Genomic DNA, 19427 nt, shown 5'->3' with positions numbered 1-19427 from the left:
CGCACGTAGGCAAGATTACATATCACTATATGTAACATTGTTACAATACATACATACATAGACAAGAAATATGAACATAGTTATGTAATACAAAGGAACACAATTCTATAACATAATTACACATATGACGTAATATTACGTTACACCTCCACCGTTTGGGAAAGCTTTTCATTTTCTGTTGAAAAGCTATGTTCTAGAAAGGACGTCGGCTAAAACATTAAGGACGCCTTTAATGTGATGAATTGTTTATTAAAGGGTTGGAGAAATAAACTCCAACGTGTAAGTCTCGGAATCTTGTTTTTCATAGTCTGTAAGAACTTTAAGGGGTTGTGATCCGAATATACTTGAATGGTAGTTGAGGACGAACCCAGGTAGACTTCGAAGTGGATAAGGGCCTGGACCAAAGCGAGCGTCTCCTTCTCAATTGTTGAGTAGTTCTTCTGCGCAGGGGACAGCTTCTTGCTGTAGTAGGCGATAGCGTGAAGAACTTCATTGTGTTCTTGCAAGAGGGCGGCACCGATACCGGTGTCGCTGGCGTCGACTTGCAGAAGAAAGGGTCGTTGGAAATCGGGTGCCCTTAGAACTGGTGCGTTAGTGAGAAGGGACTTCAGGTTTTTGAAGGCCGTCTCACAGGTAGGCGTCCACACGAAGTCGTGGTCTTTTCTCAACAGGTCAGTCAATGGTTCTGCTACATCTGAAAAATTTGGACAAAAATGGCGATAATAGCCACTCATTCCAAGGAAACGACGTACCTCTCTACGATTAGTGGGTGTTGGTACATCATTGATGGCTTTTATCTTGGCGTCTATTGGAAACACTTGGAAATTTCCAACTTTAAATCCCAAATAGGGGACCTGTGTATGTCCGAAATCACATTTGGACAAATTGATGGTAAGGTTTGCTTGGTCTGCTCTATAAAAGAAATTATTTAGGTGTTCAATGTGTTCTGTCCAAGACTGACTAAATATTATCACATCATCTAGATAAGTTTTTACTCCTGGCAATCCTGCAACAAGATTACTTATCATTGTCTTGAGCGTTTGGTGAAAGCGCTCTAGAGCACCTTGTGATTGAGGATGATAGGCGGAGGAAGTTACATGATTTATACCTAGTGTTACAAGAGTTTCTCTAAACTTGTTGGAAAGAAAATTACTTCCTTGATCACTTTGAATGTTCTTGGGAAATCCTACCATAGTGAAATATTTCAACATTTCTCTGATTATGTTTTGAGCTTTAATATTTTTCAAAGGAATTGCTTCTGGAAAACGAGTGCTCATACACATGATTGTGAGAATGTACTGATTTCCTTTACTTGAAGGAGGTAAAGGTCCTACACAGTCAATAAGAATGTTTTAAATGGCTCTTCCATTACAGGAATGGGATGGAGTGGAGCTTCTACAATTTTCTGGTTGGGCTTACCTACAAGTTGACATGTATGACATGTTTTACAATATTGAGCAACATCTTTGACAACCGTGGGCCAATGGAAATGTTTGGTTATGTTGAACAAGGTCTTTCTTACCCCTAAGGGAGTATCATGAGCCAATCTTAGAACATTATTCCTGAAACCAAGAGGGAGGACTATTTGATTCCTTACTTGCCATGGCTGGTCAGCGGTTGCGGTGGATGCTCTCCATTTTCGCATTAGGACTCCGTTTTCTATATAGAAACCTCGTGACATATTTTTAACTTCTGGAGATGAAACAAACTCGTACAAATTTTTAAGAGAAGGATCTGACTTCTGTTCTTTGATTAATTCTGCTCTAGATAGAGAAACTGGTGAAGAAGAAGATGGGTCAGTTTGGGAGAATAGGGATTCTAAATTATAGGTCTCCTCTTCAGATTTCTTGTACTGAGATCTGGTTACAGCACAAGCGGGAAACAACTGTAAGTTATCTGAAGGTTCTACCGAGGTCTTAGGGTTATTTGTTATTAAAGGAGAAATTACTTTGCTTCCAGCGATGTCATTGGCCAACAATAAGGATATTCCTACTATGGGAAGAGAGTCTACTACTGCTACTTTAACCATTCCGGTTGTTAAATCAGACCGCAAAAAAACATTATGTAATGGACATTTTACAATTCCTCCAACTCCTTCTATCAATATATCATAACCTGTATATGACTCACCCAGATTCTGCAAGACAGAATTTAAAATCAGACTTTGCTTTGCTCCTGTGTCTCGGAGTATGGAAATAGGATATTGTTGTGAACTACTACTATGAGATATAGTTCCTGAAGATACAAATGGTTTGAAACAAGGATCATGATCTGATGAGGGTGGTTCTACATTACTTGACAATACCGGCTTCTTTGGTAGTTTATCCTGAATAGAGGATTTTGAATCATCTGATTTTATATTACTTACAAGAGTTGGTGTCTTAGTGGAGAATGAGGGAGTCAGTCTCTTTCTGCAATTTGAAATGTGATGGCCAGCCTTTTTACAATATGAACAAGTTACAGGGGGATTAGTCTTAAACCTGTCCATTCTTTGCCAAGAGGACAATTGGAGGATATTGATTGAAATCAGACCTGTAACTGAAATGTGATGGGCTAGACTGATTTTCAAAGTGTTTCTTTGGGGACCAAGGATCAGAGTATTTTGTTGAATCTGGAATATATGACTTTGACTTTTGGGATTCCATTTGTCTTGACTTAGGTTTATGATTTAGTGTGAACTCATCAGCCAATACAGCAGCTTTAGTTAAAGTTTCGGGAACATGATCATCTATAAAAATCCTAAGATCTGTCTCTAAGGTATTCTTAAACTGCTCCAATATAATAAACTGTTTAAGTCTATCTAAGGTGTCTGTTTCACTAGCCAAACACCACCTATTGAATAACCTCTCTTGTTGAGCCGCATATTCTACGTATGTTAACTGAGGTGTCTTCCTATAATTACGGAATTTCTGTCTATAGGCCTCTGGTATTAGTTCATAAGCTTTTAAAATACAAGCTTTCATATTATCATACTCGCTTTCTGCTTCTGAAAGAGAAGTATAAATTTGCTGAGCCTTACCCTTAAATTGCGTTTGAATGATTAATGGCCAATTTTCTTTAGGGATTTGTAACTGTTGCGCCAATTTTTCCCACTGAAGAAAGAAAATTTCTGGCTCTCCTTCTGAAAATTGGGGTAAAAGTTTTACATACTTGGAAATATCTATATGACCTTCCTGAACTACTGGTTGTCTATCAACAATCCTAGCTTCTACTTCTGCCTTCTTTAATTCTAACTCTGCCAATTTCGTCCTCTCTTTCTATTTGTTTCACTTTAGCTTCCTCTTCTTTAGCTTTAAATTCTGCCTCAATTTGCATTTGTTTCAATTTAGCTTCCTCCTCAATTTCTACTCTCCTGACCTTTAATTCAATCTCCTTAATCTTAAGTTCGGTTAGTCGTGCCTCTATTTCTAACCTGTTTGAAGGAATTTGTATAGCTTTAACCTTTTCTGGAGATAAGATTTCATCTTCGATCAGATTTTCAACGAGTTCCTGTAGTAATTTTTTCTTTCGCAAACTTGTATCAATGTTTCTTTAAGAAACTTACCTTAGGATTTTGAACGAATTCTTGAATTATATCATCCATCTCTAAAAGAATGTGTTAAATACATGATAAAATATCCTTGGCAAGGGTCGCCACTTTGTTACGGGACGGGCTGGTTATGTGAAGAGACGTTACGTATAACGGATAAGTGCTTAAGAACCAGCTCACTTCTAGAAGCCACTGTAGGACTGAATTATCTGGTCAGGGCCTAGATAATTCGTAAGACTAGAAGTAAAGGTAACAAAGAAGATTCCAGGAAAGGAATATTAAACTAGCGATAAAACTAGTAAACGAAATTATTAATATCATGGAAAATATTTACAGGCAATCAACACAAAAGAGAATGGGCAGTAGGGTCAATGGGACCGTTACATGATTATAAGAATATGGAAAGTATCGTTCAAATAAGAAACACAAGATACGTATACAATATGGTACTATCTAAGTACAAAGAGATCAGGAACATGTATCAAAATAAGTAATAAGTACAAATATAAGTATAAAGTAATGCAATGTATATAAGACACGTAATGTAGGCAAAAAGGGTGATCACTTCACACCAATCGTCTCATGAGTCTAAACTTCTAGTTTTTATCAAGAGATCAATATGCGAGAAAATGACAAGGTGTGAGTGATTTCCACCGTTTATATACCATTGGACCGGAAGCGGGATACTTCCGGTGAAGGGTGCGGGTGAGAGCAAAGGGTAAGGTAAGTTAACACACGTCTCGCTTGAACAATCTACTTATTTAGTAACTGTCAAATCTGTGCGCTCCGAACTATTCAGGATTTCGATTGTCTGTTTGTTCTACAAGAGTGCGCACATTTCTCCGCACGTAGGCAAGATTACATATAGTGGACGGGCGTTACTGCTTAACATTGTTACAATACATACATAGACAAGAAATATGAACATAGTTATGTAATACAAAGGAACACAATTCTATAACATAATTACACATATGACGTAATATCTAATATTACGTTACAACAAGTTTAGAATATGCGATTAATGACACTTTTAGGTACTAATAAAAACTTTAATGTGTACTAATAATGACAAATTAAGATTATGGTATTAATGATAATTTTAACGAGTGCAAGTTTAGGATATACCAATAACGACAAAATCAGAAGATTCTTTTAATAATAACTTAAATATGTACAAAGAATGACAACTTTAGAATATACAAGGTTATACATTAATGTGTACTAACTATAAAAGTTGAGAATATACTATTATGGGTAAGTTTACATACTAATAATGACAAGTTTAGAAAGTACTATTAATGGTAAATTTAGTATAGTGATTATGATACGTTAAGAATGTTCTTAAAATGACAAGTATAGAAGATACTAATAATGACAAGTTTACAAGATACTCTTAATAATAACTAATACTAATAATGATGATCATAGAACATGCAAATAATGATCATATTAAAGATACTATTAATGAGAACTTTAAAGTGTATTAATGACAAGTTTAGAATATACTAATAATGAAATTTTAGAACATTCTAATAATGATAACTTTAAAGTGTACCAATAGTGACAGCCTTAGAATATGAAAGTACATGTTAAGAAAATACTATTAATGATAACTCTAATATGTACTCATAATCACGTTTAGAATATACTAATAACGCCAAGTTTAGAAGGTACTATTAATGATAACTTTAATATGCACTAATGATGGCAATTGTAGAGGATACTGATAATAACAAATATAAGAAAATATTATGAAAGTTGAAAATATACTATTATGGGTAAGTTTATAATATACTAATAATGACAAGTTTAGAAAGTACTATTAATGGTAAGTTTAATGAATAGTAATAATGATACGTTAAGAATATACTTGTAATAATAATTTGAAAACATACTAATAATGACAAGCTTACAATACAAATAATGATCAGATTAAAGTTACTATTAATGATAACTTTAATGTGTACTATTAATGACAATTTCAGAATATACTAATAATGAAATTTTAGGACATTCTACTAATGATAACTTTGAAGTGTACCAATAGCTTAGAATATGAAAGATAACCATGTTTAGAAAGCACCATTAATGATAATTCTAATATGTACTCAAGTGTACTAATAATCACATAATTTGTACTAATAAGGGCAAGTTTAGAAGGTACAGGTTGACATTCAAAAATCCGGCAACCATAAATCAGGAACCTTCAGAAATCCGGGACAGATTTCGGGAGCGCATTTTCATATTTCCCGCGTTGGTGCACCACTGTATTCTGGAGCTGCCGCTTACGCCAGAATCAGCTGTTGGTTCATGCTTCCACCTAACAAGTACTCCTGCTCATTTTTCTCAGCATTCTCCTCATTATAGCATTTATTTGTTGTTGTATAGCCCCAATATGGAATCAACAAAAATGAAAGGTGGCACAAAACGCAAACATCATGCATTATCGATCGCAGAGAAAGTGGAAAAAAATTATAGCAATGTGTCTGTGCGAACCATTTGTGAAACTTACGACATTATGTGTAAAAAGCCCATCTGCTATTTAGCTTCTTTCCTAAGAAGTACAGTACGGATTATTTTATTTAGTTTAATTAAAATTCTTCGGAGGGTCAGTTTTATATGTTTTATTAAGATTGAATTAAAATTCTGTATAACTATCTTTACTGTATTTTATTTAGTTTGTGAATAATAAAATTTCATTTTCTTTTCACTTAGTGTTTATTTTTTCCATTAAAGGACTGTACAAGTAGTAATTTTCTTTAAATATATACGGGGTACACCATACAAAATTATAAACTTCAAAAATCCGGCATTATAAAAAATCCGGCATTCCTCAGGTCCCGACGTTGCCGGATTTTTGAATGTCAACCTGTACTATTAATGATAACTTTAATATGCACTAATAATGGCAATTGCAGAGGATATTCTTAGTATATTCTAAACTTGTTACTATCAGTGCATATTAAAGTTATCATTAAAAATATATTCTAAACATGCCATTACTAGTATTTTGTAAATGTTTCACTATTAGTACTCATTAAAGTAATTATTAGTATATATCAAAGATTTAATAATAACACCTGCTAAACGCTATCAGTTTTCTTTCTAAATTTCCCATTTTATTATAAATTAAATTATACTTTGTCATATTCTAAACTTTTCATTATCATTTCGCATAGATTTGATCTTTAATAGTGCTTTCCAAACTTGTATATTCTAAACTTCTTATTAATAGTATATACTAAACTTATCACTATTAATAGACATTGAAGTTATCCTTAATAGTACCTTCTAAACTTGGCATTATTAGTATATTCCAAGCTTGTCTTTATTAGTACAAGTTAACGTTATCAATTATAGTGGCTTCTAAACTTACCCCTATAAGTATATAGTGCTTTGTTTATATTAGTACACATTAAAGTTATCATTAATAGTACCTTCTAAAAGTTGTCATTAAGGTACAGTCTGAACTTATCTTTACCTGTATATTACAAAAATGCTATTTTTAATGTATTCTAAACTTGTCATTATAACCACATTATCGCCATTATTATTATATTAAACTTGTCATTATTAGTGTACTCTAAATTTATCTTCTAAAGTTTTCTTCTAAACATGCCATTTTTATACATTTTTACTGTACCTTTCAAATGTGTGATTACTAGCATATCATAATCTTGACAGTATTAGTATAATCTTGACAGTATTAGTACACATTAATAGTAGTTTCTTAACTTTTCATTAGTATATTCTAAACTTGTCGTCATTTGTCATTTGCCATATAAGTTATCATTAATAGTACCTTCTAAACATCTCATTTTTAGTATAATTTAAACTTCTCATTATTAGTGTTTTCTAAATTTGTCAATATTAGATTTTATTAAAGTTTACAGTAATGTTCTATTACTGTAAACTTGTCATTGTTACTGCATTTTAATATACTAATGATAACAAGTTGAGAAGTTACTATAACTGTTAACTATAATATAATAATAATGACAAGTTTAGAAGGTACGATTAATGATAAATCTAATGTGTTCTAAAAATGACAAGCTTAGAATATACTAATATATAGGTTCTGAAGGCACTGTAAATGAGTGCTAATAATGAGAATTTTAGAATATACCAATAGTGATAAGTTTAGAAGGTACTAATAAAAAAAATAATTTGTATTATTAATGAAAAGTTTATCATATAATGATAATAGCAACTGTTTAATAATGAAAGTTTCCTGTCTACTAATTATGATAAGTTTAGAATATACAAATAGTAACAGGTTTAGAAGGAACTATTACTGATACCTATAAGGTATTCTAAAAATGACAAGTTATGATATATAGAATATACTAACATTGAGAAGTTTAGAAGGTACTATTAAAGAAAACTTTGTGTAATAATAATGAAAAGTTTAGAATATACTAACAATGGCAAGTACTGCTAATATTAAAAATGAGAAGTTTAGAATATTGATGATAACTTTAGTGTCTACATGTTTAGAATATACTAATAATGACAAGCTTACAATGTACCATTAACGAAAAATTTAATGTGTCCTAATAATGACAAATTCAGAAGGTACTAACAATTTAGAATATAATCACGATTATAGGTTTAGAAGGTGCTATCAGATATAACTTTAATTTGAACAAATAAGGACAAGTTTAGTACATACTAATAATGACAAATTTAGACCGTTCCATGAATAAATAATGTCATGTTTAGAAGTAAATATTAATGATGACATGTTTAGAATATACTAATAATAAGAAGTTTAGAATATACTAAACGACAGGCTTAGACGGATCTACTAATGATATATTTAATTTGTACTAATAATCACAAATTCATAATGTACTATTGATGACAAGGTTAGAATATTCTAAGAACGATAATTTTAATGTGTTCTAATAAGAAGAGGTTTATAATATCCAAATAATGAAAAATTAGGAAGGTATTTCTAATGATAACTTTAATGTCTACTAATAATGACAAATTTAGAATATGGTAATAATGACAAATTTAGAATATACTATTAATGATTACTTAAATGTGTACTAATAAGGCAAGTTTATAATATACTAATGATGTCGAGTTACTGTACTAATAATACTAGAATATACAAATAATGACAAGTTTAGAAGATACTACTACTAATAGCATTTATATGTATGAATAATGACAAGTTTATAAAATACTAACAAAGAAAAGTAAAAAAAAAAACAGCAATAATGACATGTTTAGAAGGTTATATTAATGATAACGTTAATGTGTAATGACACGTTTGAATTATATTAATAATGCAAAGTTTAGAAAATACTAATACTATCAATGATTTGTTTTGAATAAACTAACAATGTCACGTTCAGAAGACACTACTACTTTAACATGTACTAATATTCACAAGTTTAGAATATAGCAATGACAAGTTTAGAAAAATGATAAACTTTGGAATATATTATAATGATAAGTATATGAGGTCCTAATAGTTTTAACATGTACTAATAATGAAAAGTTTAGAAGGTATTTCTAATGATAACTTTAATGTGTACTAATAATGACAAGATTAGAATATACTGATAATGACAATTTTAGAATATACTATTAATGATTAAGTTAATGTGTACTAATATGGCAAGTTTATAACATACTAATGATGTCAAGTTAAGAAGGTAATATTCATAATAATGTTAATGTGTACTAATAATGACAAGTTTAGAATATACTAATAATGATGTTAAGGTGTACAAATAATACAAGTTTATGAGATACTACTACTAATAGTTTTAATATGTATCAATAACTGACAAGTTTGGAAGATGTTATGATTGATAACAAATAAAGAAGGTGCTATTAGCTATAACTTTAAGGTGTCCTAATAATGACAAAATAAGAATATACTAATAACGACATGTATAGAAGAAATGTACTAATAACCACAGGTTTAGAATGTATATACAATTAAAAGTTTAGAATCTACTAAGATTGACAAGTTTAGAAGATACTCCTCAAAATAACTTTACTGTGTAGAAATAATGACAAGTGTGGATTATATTACAAATAATGACAAGTGTGGATTATATTACCTTCTAAAGTTGTCATTATTAGTAGTTTCTAAACTTAATCAATATAATCGAAACTTGTATTTATTAATACACATTAAAGTTATTAATAGTACCCTGTAAACTTATATTCTAAACTTGTAATTATTAGTACAAAATAAAGTTATCATTACTAGAACCTTCTAAACTTATCAGTGTTAGTATAACAATTTGTACTAATAATGACCAGAACGTACTAATGACAAATTTAGAATGTACTATAATTAATGTTTGAAAAATACTAACATTGAAAAGTTTAAAGGCACTGTTAATGATAACTTTGATATGTACCAATAACCACAAGTTTACAATTTTGTAATAATGACAAGTTTTGGAGGTTATATTAATGATAACGTTAATGTGTAGTAATAATGACACGTTTGAATCATATTAATAATGCAAAGTTTAGAAAATTCTGGTAATAGCAAAATCAGAAGTTACTATTAATGATAAATATAATACGTACTAATAATGATTAGTTTTGAATAGCCTAACAATATCATGTTTAGAAGAAACTACTAATGGTAACTTTAATATGTATTAATACTCACAAGTCTAGAATATACCAATAATGGCAAGTTTAGAATAATGATTAACTTTGGAATATATTAGTATTGCCAAGTTTAGAATATACTAATAATGATATGTATACAAGGTCTTAATAATGATAACTAATCATTACTAATAATGAAAAGTTTGGAATACCCAAGAAGATATGTTTAGTATATACTAATACTGATATGTTTCGAACAATGACAACATTAGAAAGTATGGTTAATGATGATTTAATAATGAGGGTTTAGAACATGCAAATATTGACAAGCTTTAATTCGTACTAATAATGACAAGTGTAGAATATACTAATGATGACAAATTTAGAACATGCTTATATATGAAACGTGTCATTTTTACTACACATTAACATTATTATTAATGTAACCTTCTATGCATGTCATTATTAAAATATTGTAAATCTGTGATTAGTGCACATTAAAGTTATAATCAATAGTGCCTTTAAAATTGTCATTATAATTTTGTCATTGTTCGGATATTCAACTCTCATTATTAGTATATTCTAAACTTATTATCATTAGTATATTCTAATTGGTACACCTTAAACTTGTCTTATCATTAAACCTTGTAAACTTATATGCTAAACTTGTCATTATTAGTACAAAATAAAGTTATCATCAATAGAACCTTCTAAACTTATCGTTATTTGTATAATCTACAATTGTCACTATTTCTACACATTAAAGTTATCCTTAACAGTATCTTCTAAACTTGTCAATCTTGTCAATATTTAACACTTGACATTATTAGTATTAAAGCTTGTCAGTTTTATGTTCTAAACCCTCATTATTAGTACACATTAGTTATCACTAACAATACTTTCTTAAGTGATCATTGTTCGTAAATTCGAAACATCATTATTAGTAAATACTGAACATCGTCTTCGGTATCTTAACTTTATTAGTATACATTAAAGTAATCATATCTAGGACCTTGTATCCTTATCATTATTAGTATATTCTTAACTTGGTAATAATAATATATTCCGAGTTTATCATTATTCTAAACTTGTTATTATTAGTATATTCTAAACTTTTGAGTATTAGTACATATTAAAGTTATCATTAGTAGTGTCTTCTAAACATGTTATTGTTAGTATATTCAAAACTAATTATTAGTACGTATCATAGTATATCATGATAATATACTATATATTAATATATACTATATATTAATATTATCATATTAATAGCAACTTCTACTATGCTATTGTTAGTATTTTCTAAACCTTGCATTAATAGTATATTTTAAACGTGTCATTATTACTAGAAATTAACGTTATGCTTAATGTGGATAGGAGGTAAGGGAACACGGGCTGAGGGAAATACTTTTATTCCTGACTAGTTTCGCCTGAGTGGCTTCTTCATTGCTATATTCTAAACTTGTGAGTATTAGTACATGTTAAAGTAGTAGTGTCTTCTGAACGTGACATTGTTACTACGAGCCTTCTCCTCCAGGGTGCAAAGTAACCCTCTGGGGTATTTGAGTTTTTCAAAAGTTGTTTTAATTATTTCAATTTCATCCGCTAGAAATTCGTCACTGCAAATACGAAGTGCTCTTAAAAACAGGCGGATGAAATTGAAATAATTAAAACAACTTTTGAAAAACTCAAATACCCCAGAGGGTTACTTTGCACCCTGGAGGAGAAGGCTCGTAGTATACTACGCAGCAAAAGAGAAAAGTCCAACGCTAAATATTGGGTGGTCCCAAATTCCAATCTAACAAGAGATCTAGACAAAATCTTATCGTCCTCCAACATTCGTCTTGCAACTTCCACAGGTACGAAAATAAAGGACCTTGTAATCAAGAAAAAAGACCCAACCACAAATACAAACAGCGTAGTTTACGAAATCCCGTGTGGTGGATGTGACAGAAAATACATCGGTGAAACCGGCAGAGGCTTAGACACCAGATTGAAAGAACACCGAGCAGATATAAGGCACCACAGGGTTAGTAGTGCATTAGTTAACCATTAGTTAGGCCATCTACCAAAATGGGACCAGGCAAGAATTCTCATGGATAACATTACACGGCAGGAAAGAAAGGCGATGGAGTCCGTTTTTATCAACATCCATGATAACATCAATAAGAGAACTGGGGATTTAATATGGGCTAAAGCAGCAGCACACTTTATCGTAATGAATAATAAACACAGAGCCCCTGATCCAGACGGACGTTTCAGCCACGCGAACAACAGGAGGATACTTGGTCCACCCGCTGTGACAATCCGCCACACCGACAGATGAGGTCGAGTGGGGGACCAACCTGACACTTTGCCACGTTCCTTCTTTTGCCATATATATTGACCAACTTGACTTCAAACTATGTTCCTCTGAAGAAGCCACTCAGGCGAAACTAGTCAGGAATAAAAGTATTTCCCTCAGCCCGTGTTCCCTTACCTCCTATCCACATTCGTCACAATGTATACACATTATGCTTAATGTAACTTTCTAAACATGTCATTACTAATAATATTCTAATTATGACAAATTCAGAAGGTATTATTAATGATAATTTTAAGGTGTTTAGAATATACTAATAATGACAAGTTTAGAAGGTATTATTGCATGATAATTTTAATGTGCACTAATAATGACAAATTTAGAATATACTAGTAATGACAATTTTGTAATATTACGGTTAGATTTAATATGTGCTAATGTGGTAATAATGACAAGTTTAGAATACACTAAAAAGAGCATTTTTGTAATATACAAGAAAAGATAAGTTCAGAAGGTACCTTAATGACAACTTTTAGAAAGTACTATTAATGATAACTTTAATGTGTACTAATATAAACAAAGTACTATTTACTAATAAGGGTAAGTTTAGAAGGTACCATAATTAATAACGTTAACATGTACTGGTAAAGACAAGCTTAGAATATACTAATAATGCCAAGTTTAGAAGGTACTATCAAGGATAACTTTAATGTCTACTAATAGTGGTAAGTTTAGTATATACTATTAATGTGAAGATTAGAATATACTAACAATGACGAGTTTGGAAAGCACTATTAGAGATAAATATATGTGAAATGATAATGAAAAGTTTAGAATATGACAAGTTTACATGTTAATGAAATTTTTTTTATAACAAAATGGGAAATTTACAAAAAACCTATAGTGTTTAACAGGTACTATTAATGTGTACTAATAATTACTTAAATGAGTACTTATAGTGAAAAGTTTACAAAATACTGGTAATGACATGTTAATGTACTTTTAATGATAACTTTAATATGCACTAATAGTAACAAGTTTAGATAGAATATACTAAGAATAACATGACAAGTTTACAATATACTTATAATGCAAGGCACAGTTAATGATAACTTTTATGTGTACTAATAATGGAAAGACTAGAATATACCAACAATGACTTTAATGTGTACTAACAATGAAAAAATTAAAAGATACTAATAATGATAAGTTTGTAATATACTAATAATGACTAGTTTTAAAAATATATTAATAATGCATTTAACTTTGACAAGTTTAGAAGGTATTATTAATAATAACTTTAATGTGCACTAATAATCAGAGGTTTAGAAGGTACAGGTATGTGTACTAATAATGGAAAGATTAGAATATACCAATAATTACAAGTTAAGAGTACTGTTCAAGACAACTTTAATTTTAGAATGCACTCTAATGAATTTAATGTGTACTAATAATAACAAGTTTAGAATATGGTAATGATAACAAGTTTAGAAGGTACTATTGAGATCTTTAATGTGTACTAATAGTGATAAGTTAAGAATATAGTAATAATGAGAAATTTAGAAGGTACTATCATTGACAAGTTTAGAATGCACTAATAATGAAAAGTTTGGAAAATATTATCAATGATAACAATGTTATACTGATAAATACAAACAAATACAAAAACTACAAAATAAAATATATATATAAAAATACAAAACAAATACAAATACAAATACAAATGTATAGCCTATTATTAATAACTTTAATGTGTTCTGAAAATGAAAAGTTTAGAATATACCAATAAGTTTAGAATAAGCTAGTAATGACAATTTTAGAATGCACTTTTAACGATAACTTTAATGTGTACTAGTAATGACAGGTTAAAGGTACTATTAATAGTAACTTTAAAGTGAACTAATAATGACATATTTAGAGTATACTAATACTAAGTTTAGGATATACAAATAAAGGCCGGGTAGGTACTATCAATGATAACTTTAATGTGTGCCAATAATGAGATGTTTAGAATATACTAATGACAATTTTATAAGAAACTATTGATGATAACTTTAAAGTTTAGTAATAATGACAAGTTTAGAATATACTAGTAATGACAAGTTTAGAAAGTACTATTAATGATAACTTTAGAGTGTATTAATACTGAAAAGTTTATAATATACAAATTATAAAAAGTTAAGAATAAAAAATAATGACAAGTTTAGAAGAAACTAATATTGACATGTTTAAAATTAAAAGATCCTATTAAATGATATCTTTAATGTATACTAATAATGGCACGTAATAATAAGAAGTTTAGAAGGTACTGATTAGAATATACTAATAATAACAAGTTGAGATGTTACTATAATTGTTAACTATAATATGTACTAATAATGGATTTAGAATATACTAATAATAATAATTTTAGAAGGTACTTATAACGTTATTATGAACTAATAATGACAAGTTTAGAATATACAAACAAAGAAAATTCAGAAGGTACTATAAGTAGTGATAATAAAAAAAATAGAATATACTAATAATGACAAGTTTAGAATATAACAATTAAAACAAGATTAGAAGGTATTTTTAAAGATAACATTAATGTGTACTAATAATGAGAATTTTATAATATACTATTAATGAAGAGTGTGAAAATTACAATTAGAATCTTTATTGTGTACTAATAATGACAAATATCGAATATACTTATAACGACATGTTGAAAAGGAACTGTTAATGATAACTTTAATGTGTACTAATAAAACAAATTTAGAATATATTTTAATAGTGACAAATCTTTAACGATAATGATAACTTTAATGTGTAATAATTTTGACAAGTTTAGAATATACTAATGTAAGGACAGGAATTTTGAAGGGATATTATTTTTGGAATTTCGTTTTATCTATCTGTTTATTTATTTGAGTGTTGACTTGAGAGACGGTTTTACTCAACCAAGAAGCAAAGTAGAAAATAGAGCCTTAATAGACCATGAATTTATTCTATTCTATGTCTGCCTATCAAGATGTGTTGGCAGATCCTTACTATAATCATTGAAGAAAAACATACAATAGGAGATAGCTACAAATATATTTCAGCTGATTTTGGTTCAACTGAGTTTCGAGACGACATTAGAATGTTCTCGAACACAGCGGGCGCACCGTAGCTCCGCCCACCCGTGACGTCACTAACACGTTCGAACAGAGGCGTAAACTAAGGCCATTAATTTTAAGAGTAATAGGAAAAATTCCCAACTTTCAGTTCAAGATTCCACTAGAGAAATAGTTTAGGGAGAGATTGTAGCAGCTAGGGGCTCTGTTGAGAAGCGAAATGAAGTTTTACGAAATAATACAACAGGGAGGTTAGTAGTTTACACATAGATACGAACACATAGCCGTCTCGTTCTTTTTGTGCGCAGCTAAAATTTTAATCTGATGCCAAAAACGATTCCGATAACAGGTATGGATACGTTCTGTAAGATTAATGAAAACAAATGTCAATATGTGAGTTAAATGATATAGTGCAGATATAGTAGGTAGATAGTTATTATTATTATTAAGTTTTGAATCTGATGCCAAAAACGATTCCGATAACAGGAATTAAAAGGGTTTAAGGGAGTGTACTTCACAAACACTTTGCGTATATACATTAGCTATGAGGGTGTAATCCTTAGAGTACAATTCTGTCTGTGATCGTTCTCTAATAAGAATACGGGGTTGAAGGTAGACACAGTGCTGGAAGTAGACACAATATTGTAAGTAGACTTATACAGTGACCGGAAGGTTGGAGCGTAAATAACTACGTTTTTCCACGTGCCTGTGACCTTACTTATGATGCCCATAAGAAAAAAAAAAGAAAAAAAAAACTGTGTTATTAAATGTCTCGCATACCCATATATTTTTCATATTGTAAGGATCAATAGATTAGTTGGAGAAAACCACAATATACTTTTGTATTTCCTTACTTTATTTTTGCTTCAGTGTAATAATTAACACATAGCAGACCTTCACTTATATTCTTTTACTACCCCCATTTGGGCATAGGCCTTTTCGCTACCCAGAACCAACCCCGAACGACCTGAGGAAAGGGGACGGAGTCAGACGTGAATGACAAGGAGCAGTTTCCATTTATAGTCAGATATATCCATATAGACGATTGGGTGGTGGCAGCGTATACCTTGATTTTTTTTATTTCCCAAATCGTTCTTATGTGGGTATCTCTGATCACTCCCATTGGAGGTGCTCTTGGTTAAACACTAATCAATCGACGGCACCACACTAATACCTAAAAGTTAAAAGGGTACTGGTATTGATTAGTGTAGAGGGTACTATTAATGACTTTAATTTTCATTAAAATAAGTTTAGAACACACTCATAATGCCATGTTTAGAAAATACTAATAAAAACAAGATTAATAGGTACTATTATTTAATGTGTACTAATAATGTCAAACTTGGAATATAGTAATAATGAAAATATTAGAAGATACTATTAATGATAAGTTCACTAATAATGACGAGTTTTGAATATACTAATAACGATATCTTTAGAATATACTAGTTTAAAGGGGGCCACCCGGGTGAATTTTTCACGAATATTTTTAAAATTTCACTTTTCACTTTTATCGGCTCAAGATGTCAGTCCTACCCGAAACTATCACTTGGTGAAGTTTTTTCTGAAAAATATTTTTTCCCCCCTCAGATGCCATTTTTAAATGACCCGGGGTGTTGTGTCATAGCATGACGCGTGCGCTAGAAAATGAGGTATCATTCAATGCTTATAACTATGTAGAACTATCACTAAAATAATTTTTTCTTTATATAGATTTCGACAAATGGCATCTCTTCCCCTGCATGCGTGTGGTATTCCTAGCTACTCACGTCCAGTACATACGGAGACATTACAGACAACGCAACGCTGCGTTCCTGTAATATTTCTTTTATATTCGTCTTACAAGATGACTTACAAACGTAAGCTTACGTTATCGAGGATATCCAACTTCAAGAAGAGTAAAGGGCATCAAGACTCTTCAGATCAAGGAGAAATTAGCGAAGAAATTAGCAGAGATGAAGGGGAGAGCGTGTTATCGCCGTCCGGCTTATCACCTCCTCCTCCGCCACCACTCCCACCCACGCCACAACACCCACTAAGTCAACAATATATACAGGAAAAGGAAAAAAACGAAAAAAAAAATTAGAAGCCGATATCTCGAAATGTTGTTTTTTGAACTTCAAATATTTTCACAAAATCGGTAAAACCTCTGATCAACTTATGTTAGGTATCAATTTATACTTAAAAAAATAGAATTTTTTGTTGGAATTAGATTTTTCAATTTGTCAAAAAAAAAAAAAAAAAAAAAAAAAAAGGGATTCAGGAGACCTCAATTTTTTTTTCGAAAACAAAAAATCCTTCAAATACAAAACAAAAAATTGAAAAACAAATCCAACAAAATGTAGATATATGAACAAAGTTTCTATGATAATTTTTTCAAAGGAATTAAGTGGAAAATGAATCTTGTGAAAAAAAAACACGTTTTTTTTTTTGTAGCCGCTACCATTCATCAAAATTTCATGAAATTTACAGAATAGCATTTCTTTACACCAACAAACAACATATTAATGATAACTTTAATATGCACTAATAATGGCAATTGTAGAGGATACTGATAATAACAAATATTAGAGAATATTTTGAAATTTGAAAATATACTATTATGGGTAAGTTTATAATATACTAATAATGACAAATTTAGCAAGTACTATTAATGGTAAGTTTAATGAATAGTAATAATGATACCTTAAGAATATACTTATAATAGTAAGTTGAGAACATACTAATAATGACAAGTTTACAATACAAACACACACACACACACACACACACACACACACACACACACACACACACACACACACACACACACACACAAACATACACACACACACACACACACACACACATACACACACACACACACACACACACACACACACACACACACACACACACACACACACACACACACACACACACACACACACACACACACACACACACACACACACGGATTGTTAAAGCACTGGCATCACAAACCAGAGAACCGGGGTTCGATTCCCCGGCCGGGCGGAGATAAGTTGGGTTTGTCTCCTTACACGTGTAACCCCTGTTCGCCTAGCAGTGAGTAGGTACGGGACGTTAGTCAAAGAGTTGTGACCTTGCTGTCCCTGTGTGTGGTGTGTGAGTGGTCTCAGGCCTACCCAGAGATCGGCAAATAATGAGCTCTGAGCTCACTGCCGTAGGATGGTGTCTGGCTGTCTCGACAGAGACTGCAGCAGATCCGAGATCCGAGGTGAACACACACACACACACACACACACACACACACACACACACACACACACACACACACACACACACACACACACACACACACACACACACACACAAACACACACACACACACACACACACACACACACACACACACACACACACACACACAGAAATACACAGACAGAAATACACAAACACACACACACACACACACACACGCAAACACACTCACACACACACACACACATACAAAACACACACACAAACACACAAACACTCACACAAACACACGCACACAAACACACACACACGCGCACACACACACACACACACACACACACACACACACACACACACACACACACACACACACACACACACACACAAACACACACACACACACACGCACACAAACACACACACAAACACACACACACACACACACACAAACATACACAAACACACACACACAAACACACACACACACACACACACACACACACACACACACACACACACACACACACACACACACACACACACACACACACACACACACACACACACACACACACACATACACACTCACACACGCACACACACACTCACACATACACACACAATTATACATTTACAGACGCACACAAAAAACACGTACAAATAGACATATATACACAAACAC

This window comes from Oratosquilla oratoria, chromosome 2 (genome assembly GCF_046742065.1).
Source record: "Oratosquilla oratoria isolate Oo_2021 chromosome 2, ASM4674206v1, whole genome shotgun sequence".
Lineage (NCBI taxonomy): Eukaryota > Metazoa > Arthropoda > Malacostraca > Stomatopoda > Squillidae > Oratosquilla > Oratosquilla oratoria.
The sequence above is the reverse complement of the archived record's forward strand: the minus strand, read 5'-3'. Positions refer to the sequence as shown.